The sequence below is a fragment of the Aethalodelphis obliquidens genome, unplaced genomic scaffold, assembly GCF_003676395.1.
Source record: "Aethalodelphis obliquidens isolate GAN/ISIS:26980383/991018 unplaced genomic scaffold, ASM367639v1 scaffold1171, whole genome shotgun sequence".
Lineage (NCBI taxonomy): Eukaryota > Metazoa > Chordata > Mammalia > Artiodactyla > Delphinidae > Aethalodelphis > Aethalodelphis obliquidens.
In genome coordinates this window covers 364-7,390 of record NW_020839082.1, presented here as the reverse complement: position 1 = coordinate 7,390, position 7,027 = coordinate 364, and the positions used below count along the sequence as shown (strand labels likewise).

The 7,027-nt window shown below is 42.1% G+C and overlaps 1 non-coding gene across 1 annotated transcript; it reads right to left on the bottom strand.

The window, feature by feature from the left end:
- Positions 1 to 2,522: 2,522 nt before the first annotated feature.
- On the bottom strand, positions 2,523 to 2,625 carry LOC113617008 (U6 spliceosomal RNA). The gene has a single exon (XR_003431472.1). It is a non-coding gene; the product is annotated as a U6 spliceosomal RNA (small nuclear RNA).
- Between the last annotated feature and the right edge of the window lie 4,402 nt (positions 2,626 to 7,027).

Sequence of the window (7,027 nt, the reverse complement as noted above, 5' to 3'; positions counted from 1 at the left end):
TGATGAAAAATCTGAAAGTGAAATCAAGAAAACACTCCCATTTACCACTGCAACAAAAAGAATAAAATATCTAGGAATAAACCTACCTAAGGAGAGAAAAGACCTGTATGCAGAAAATTATAAGACACTGATGAAAGAAATTAAAGATGATACAAATAGATGGAGAGCTATACCATGTTCTTGGATTGGAAGAATCAACATTGTGAAAATGACTCTACTACCCAAAGCAATCTATAGATTCAATGCAATCCCTATCAAACCACCACTGGCATTTTTCACAGAACTAGAACAAAAAATTTCACAATTTGTATGGAAACACAAAAGACCCCGAATAGCCAAAGCAATCTTGAGAACGAAAGAAGGAACTGGAGGAATCAGGCTCCCTGACTTCAGAATATACTACAAAGCTACAGTTATCAAGACGGTATGGTACTGGCACAAAAACAGAAAGATAGATCAATGGAACAGGATAGAAATCCCAGAGATAAACCCATGCACATATGGACACCTTATCTTTGATAAAGGTGGCAGGAATGTACAGTGGAGAAAGGACAGCCTCTTCAATAAGTGGTGCTGGGAAAACTGGACAGGTACATGTAAAAGTATGAGATTAGATCACTCCCTAACACCATACACAAAAATAAGCTCAAAATGGATTAAAGACCTAAATGTAAGGCCAGAAACTATCAAACTCTTAGAGGAAAACATAGGCAGAACACTCTATGACATAAATCACAGCAAGATCCTTTCTGACCCACCTCCTAGAGTAATGGAAATAAAAACAAAAATAAACAAATGGGACCTAATGAAACTCCAAAGCTTTTGCACAGCAAAGGAAACCATAAAAAAGACCAAAAGACAACCCTCAGAATGGGAGAAAATATTTGCAAATGAAGCAACCGACAAAGGATTAATCTCCAAAATTTACAAGCAGCTCATGCAGCTCAATAACAAGAAAACAAACAACCCAATCCAAAAATGGGCAGAAGACCTAAATAGACATTTCTCCAAAGAAGACATACAGACTGCCAAAAAACACATGAAAGAATGCTCAACATCATTAATCATTAGAGAAATGCAAATCAAAACTACAATGAGATATCATCTCACACCAGTCAGAATGGCCATCATCAAAAAATCTAGAAACAGTAAATGCTGGAGAGGGTGTGGAGAAAAGGGAACACTCTTGCACTGCTGGTGGGAATGTGAATTGGTTCAGCCACTATGGAGAACACTATGGAGGTTCCTTAAAAAACTACAAATAGAACTACCATATGACCCAGCAATCCCACTACTGGGCATATACCCTGAGAAAACCAAAATTCAAAAAGAGTCATGTACCAAAATGTTCATTGCAGCTCTATTTACAATTGCCCGGAGATGGAAATAACCTAAGTGCCCATCATCGGATGAATGGATAAAGAAGATGTGGCACATATATACAATGGAATATTACTCAGCCATAAAAAGAAACGAAATTGAGCTATTTGTAATGAGGTGGATAGACCTAGAGTCTGTCACACAGAGTGAAGTAAGTCAGAAAGAAAAAGACAAATACCGTATGCTAACACATATATATGGAATTTAAGGAAAAAAAATGTCATGAAGAACCTAGGGGTAAAGCAGGAATAAAGACACAGACCTCCTAGAGAACAGACTTGAGGTTATGGGGAGGGGGAAGGGTGAGCTGTGACAGGGCGAGAGAGAGTCATGGGCATATACACACTAACAAACGTAGTAAGGTAGATAGCTTGTGGGAAGCTGCCGCATGGCACAGGGATATTGGCTCGGTGCTTTGTGACAGCCTGGAGGGGTGGGATAGGGAGGGTGGGAGGGACGGAGACGCAACAGGGAAGACATATGGGTACATATGTTTATGTATGACTGATTCACTTTGTTATAAAGCAGAAACTAACACACCATTGTAAAGCAATTATACTCCAATAAAGATGTTAAAAAAAAAAAATTCATGGAGACCTGGTATTATGTGGGTTCCTTCAGAAAGTGTGTGCATTTTGTTTCTGCCAGAGCTAAGGATAACATTTTATTTGGAACTACATTAAATTTTTAGTTTGAGAGTTTAAGAATGATTCAGACACTATAAATTTGCACCTGAAGTGCAAATTTAATCTCACACCTTAAGCCAGATTATGAATTCAGTGTTTTAGGGCTGTTGCTTTCCTCTGCTAAACTGCCAAGTTTCAGACAGATTTTCATGTAATCTTTGGTGAAAATGAGCAGTATTTCTAGTTCTCTCTTACATTAAGGTGAAACCCTTTGGGGTCTTTGACTTAAATGGGGAAAGATCTCTTCTTATACTCCCCATTTTGAGCAGATCACAAAATTTTCCTCCTGTACTCCATGTGCCATGAGACTACGAAAACTGATACCCAAGTTCACCTAGTTTAGCAAAGGCCCTCAAATTCCTTTTACCTATCTGGTTCACACCATCACTATATCCCTGGATTGAGAATTTCTTACTTTCTTTGCTGTTCAAAAGTGCTTTTTTTTTTTTTTTTTTTTTTAATATGGAATGCTTCACAAATTTGTGTATCATCCTTGTGCAGGGGCCATGCTAATCTTCTCTGCATCATTCCAATTTTAGCATGTGTGCTGCCAAAGCAAGCATTCAACAGTGCTCTTAATAAAATGTTTTAAAGTTTTTATCTAGCAGCTTAGTTATTTAAAATAAGAAGTTTAGTCTAGTAATATTGTCTGTTGTCTTAACAGAAACAGAAATCCTCTTTTTCTTTTTTAATCAATTTGGATGATTTCTATTATTTTAGAAAATTATCTCCACCACATACATTTAAAAAATTGATTGGTCTAATTTTTTTTTTACCATATTCTCTCAAGGGCTGTAAAATTTTAACTATATCTGTGGTTATGGCCCAATTTTTATTTATAGTTAATTTTTACATTTCCCCTCTCTTTTTCTAATGTGATCAGGCCAATATAATTAATATAGACAAATAGTTGATTAAAAAATGTGATAAGAACTATGGAATTTCTATGAGTGTGTTATGGAGGTAAACACAAGAGACATTTTGTCAAGACTAAATAGGAATATGTATGTAAAGTTCTTAGCACACTGTCTCATACTTGATAAAACCTCAATAGATATTGATGCTGAAAGGTCAGCCTCTGTGCACCAATGCCAAATCGAATCTTGGAGACAGAGTTTTGGTTGAAGTAGAAAAGAATAGCTTTATTGCTTTGCCAGGCAAAGGTGGACGCAATGAGCTCCTGCCCCAACAACTATGTGTCCCAACAGGGGAGGATTTGATGAGGAGTTTTATAGCAATGGTTCAAGGGTGAGGTTGCTGATAAGATTAGTGTGTATGCAGGGCCTCTACTCCTCTAATCTGATCTCAGGTAATCTTCTTGATGAGTTTCTCTGGTTCCTTTAATGTAGCCTCAGGAGGTCTTTCTCTGGTATGAAGAATAATGACATGTTAAAGAGCTTAAAGACATTGTTATGTGCATCCCTTGAGGTGGAACCAGGACCATGCCTTAAGGCTGCACTATTGTTTCCTGGCTGCCCCTCCCTTGTCTTTGCATCCCTTCCTTTCCCAGGTTAACAACTGTTGGAATCTGCCCTTTGGAACTAAGGGAAGGTCATGGAGACGGAGTCAAGAAACAGGAGACAGAAACGATTTTGTGCCCAGGAGCCCCTCAGGGGTTCTGCTCAATTTCAATATTAAACTTTACAGTATTAAGGAAAGCTTTCTTAGAGAAAGCAGAGGGTAAGGATTGTCCAGACAAAGGGTATCAGTGGATGAGTGCGAAAAGTTTAGTACTGATAAAACTTAGAACAACTAAATAAATTTTAACATAATTAAAGCATAGAATAAAAGAGTGGTAATGGCAGGGGTTGAGGTTGAAGACCTAAGACTAAAGCATATCATGTAAAGCCTGGTAGGCATAATAAGGAATCTGGACTTTATTCTAAGAGAAACATAGTTATTGAAGGGTTTCAAGCAGGAAAGTCTCCTGATTTTTTTAAAGTAATTTTTTAAATTGTGGTAAAAGTCACATAATATAAAACACATGATTTTAACCATATTTAACTGTACAGTTCAGTGGCACTAAGTACATTCACATTGTTGTGCAAATCTCACCATCATTCATCTCCAGAATTTTTCAACTTCCTAAACTGAAATTTTGTCCTCATTAAACACTAAATCCCCATTCCCCCTCCCCAACCCACCCCTCACCCCTTGGTCCCTGGCATCTTTCAATGTACATTCTGACTCTATGAATTTGACTATTATAGGTACCTCGTATAAGTGGAATCAAACAGTATTTGTCTACACCTAGTGTATATTAGAATGCATTTTTAAGGTTACCTTAAAATATGTCTAACAAACAGATTGTATCTTCTTTTTCTTTTCCCCTGTGCTATACGGGAGGTTCTCATTAGTTATCTATTTTATACATAGTAGTGTATATATATCAATCCCAATCTCCAAATTTATCCCACCCCCCCACCCTTTCCTCCCTTGGTGTCCATATGTTTGTTCTTTATGTCTCTGTCTCTATTTCTGCTTTGCAAATAGGTTCATCTTTACTATTTTTCTAAATTCCACATATATGTGTTAATACAATATTTGTTTTTCTCTTGCTGACTTACTTCACCCTGTATGACAGTATCTAGGTCCATCCATGTCTCTGCATATGGCACAATTTTATTCCTTTTTATAGCTGAATAATATTCCATTGTATATATGTACCACAACTTCTTTATCCATTCCACTGTTGATGGATATTTAGGTTGCATCCATGTCCTGGCAATTGTAAATAGAGCTGCAGTGAATATTGGGGTGCATGCATCTTTTGGAATTATGGTTTTCTCTGGGTATATACCCAGTAGTGAGATTGCTGGGTCATATGGAAGTTCTATTTTTAGATTTTTAAGGAACCTCCATACTGTTCTCCATACTGGCTGTATCAGTTTGCATTCCCACCAACAGTGTAAGAGGCTTCCCTTTCTCCACACCCTCTCCAGCACTTATTGTTTGTAGAATTTTTGATGATGGCCATTTTGACCGGTGTGAGGTGATACTTCATTGTAGTTGTGATTTGCATTTCTCTAATAATTAGTGATGTTGAGAATCTTTTCATGTGCCTCTTGGCCATCTGTATGTCTTCTTTGGAGAAATGTCTATTTAGCACTTCCACTCATTTTTTGATTGGGTTGTTTGTTTATTTGATATTGAGCTGCACGTATTATTTGTATATTTTGGACATTAATCCCTTCTCAGCTGCTTCGTTTGCATATACTCCCTCCCATTCTGAGGGTTGTTTTTTCATCTCATTTATAGTTTCCTTTGCTGTGCAAAAGATTTTAAGTTTCATTTCATCCCATTTGTTTATTATTGTTTTTATTTTCATTACTCTAGGAGGTGGTCAAAAAGATCTTGTAGAGAGGGACTTCCGGGAAGATGGCAGAAGAGTAAGACGCAGAGATCACCTTCCTCTCCACAGATACACCAGAAATACATCTACGCGTGGAACAACTCCTACAGAACACCTACTGAACGCTGGCAGAAGACCTCAGACCTCCCAAAAGGCAAGGAACCCCCCACGTACCTGGTTAGGGCAAAAGAAAAAACTAAACAGAGACAAAAGGATAGGGACGGGTCCTGCACCAGCGGGAGAGAGCTGTGAAGGAGGAAAAGTGTCCACACACTAGGAAGCCCCTTCGCGGGTGGAGACTTCGGGAGGCGGAGTGGGGGAGCTTGGGAGCCGCGGAGGAGAGCACAGCAACAGGGGTGCGGAGGGCAAAGCGGACAGATTCCAGCGCAGAGGATCAGGCCGACCGGCACTCACCAGCTGAGAGGCTTGTCTGCTCGCCCGCCGGGGCGGGCGGGACTGGGAGCTGAGGCTCCGGCTTTTGTCGGAGCGCCGGGAGAGGACTGAGGTTGGCGGCGTGAACACAGCCTGCAGGGCGTTGGTGCGCCGCGGCTGGCGGGGAGAGAGTCCGGGGAGGGGTGTGGACCTGCCGAAGAGGCAAGAGACTTTTACGTCCCTCTTTGTTTCCTGGTGCACGAGGAGAGGGGATTAAGAACGCTGCTTGAGAGAGCTCCAGGGACGGGCGCGAGCCGCGGCTAAGAGTGCGGAGCCCAGAGACGGACATGGGACGCTAAGGCCGCTGCTGCCGCCGCCAGGAGGCCTGTGTGCGAACACAGGTCACTAGCCACACGCCCTTCTGGGGAGCCTGTGCAGCCCGCCACTGCCAGGGTCCCGGGATCCAGGGACGGCTCCCCGGGAGAGCGCACGGCGCGCCTCAGGCTGCAGCGTCACGCCGGTCTCTGCCGCTGCAGGCCCGCCCCGCACTCCGTGACCCTCCCTACCCCCCGGCCTGGGTGAGCCAGAGCCTCCGAATCAGCGGCTCCTTTAACCTCGTCCTGTCTGAGCAAAGAACAGACGCCCTCCAGCGACCTACACGCACAGGCGGGGCCACATCCAAAGCTGAGCCCCTGGGAACTGTCAGAACAAAGAAGAGAAAGGGAAATCTCTCCCAGCAGCCTCAGAAGCAGCGGATTAAAGCTCCACAATCAACTTGATATACCCTGCATCTGTGGAATACCTGAATAGACAACGAATCATATCAAATTAAGGAGCCCTGTGGATGAAAGGCTCTTGGTGCTGCAGCCAGGACTTAGTGCTGTGCCTCTGAGGTGGGAGAGCCAACTTCAGGACACTGGTCCACAAGAGGCCTCCCAGCTGCACATAATATCAAACAGCAAAAATCTCCGAGAGATCTCCATCTCAACACCAGCACCCAGCTTCACTCAACGACCAGCAAGCTACAGTGCTGGACATCCTATGCCAAACAACTAGCAAGACAGGAACACAACCCCACCCATTAGCAGAGAGGCTGCCCAAAATCATAGTAAGTCTACAGACACCCCAAAACACACCACCAGACGTAGACCTGCCCACCAGAAAGACAAGATCCAGCCTCATACACCAGAACACAGGCACTAGTACCCTCCACCAGGAAGCCTACACAACCCACTGA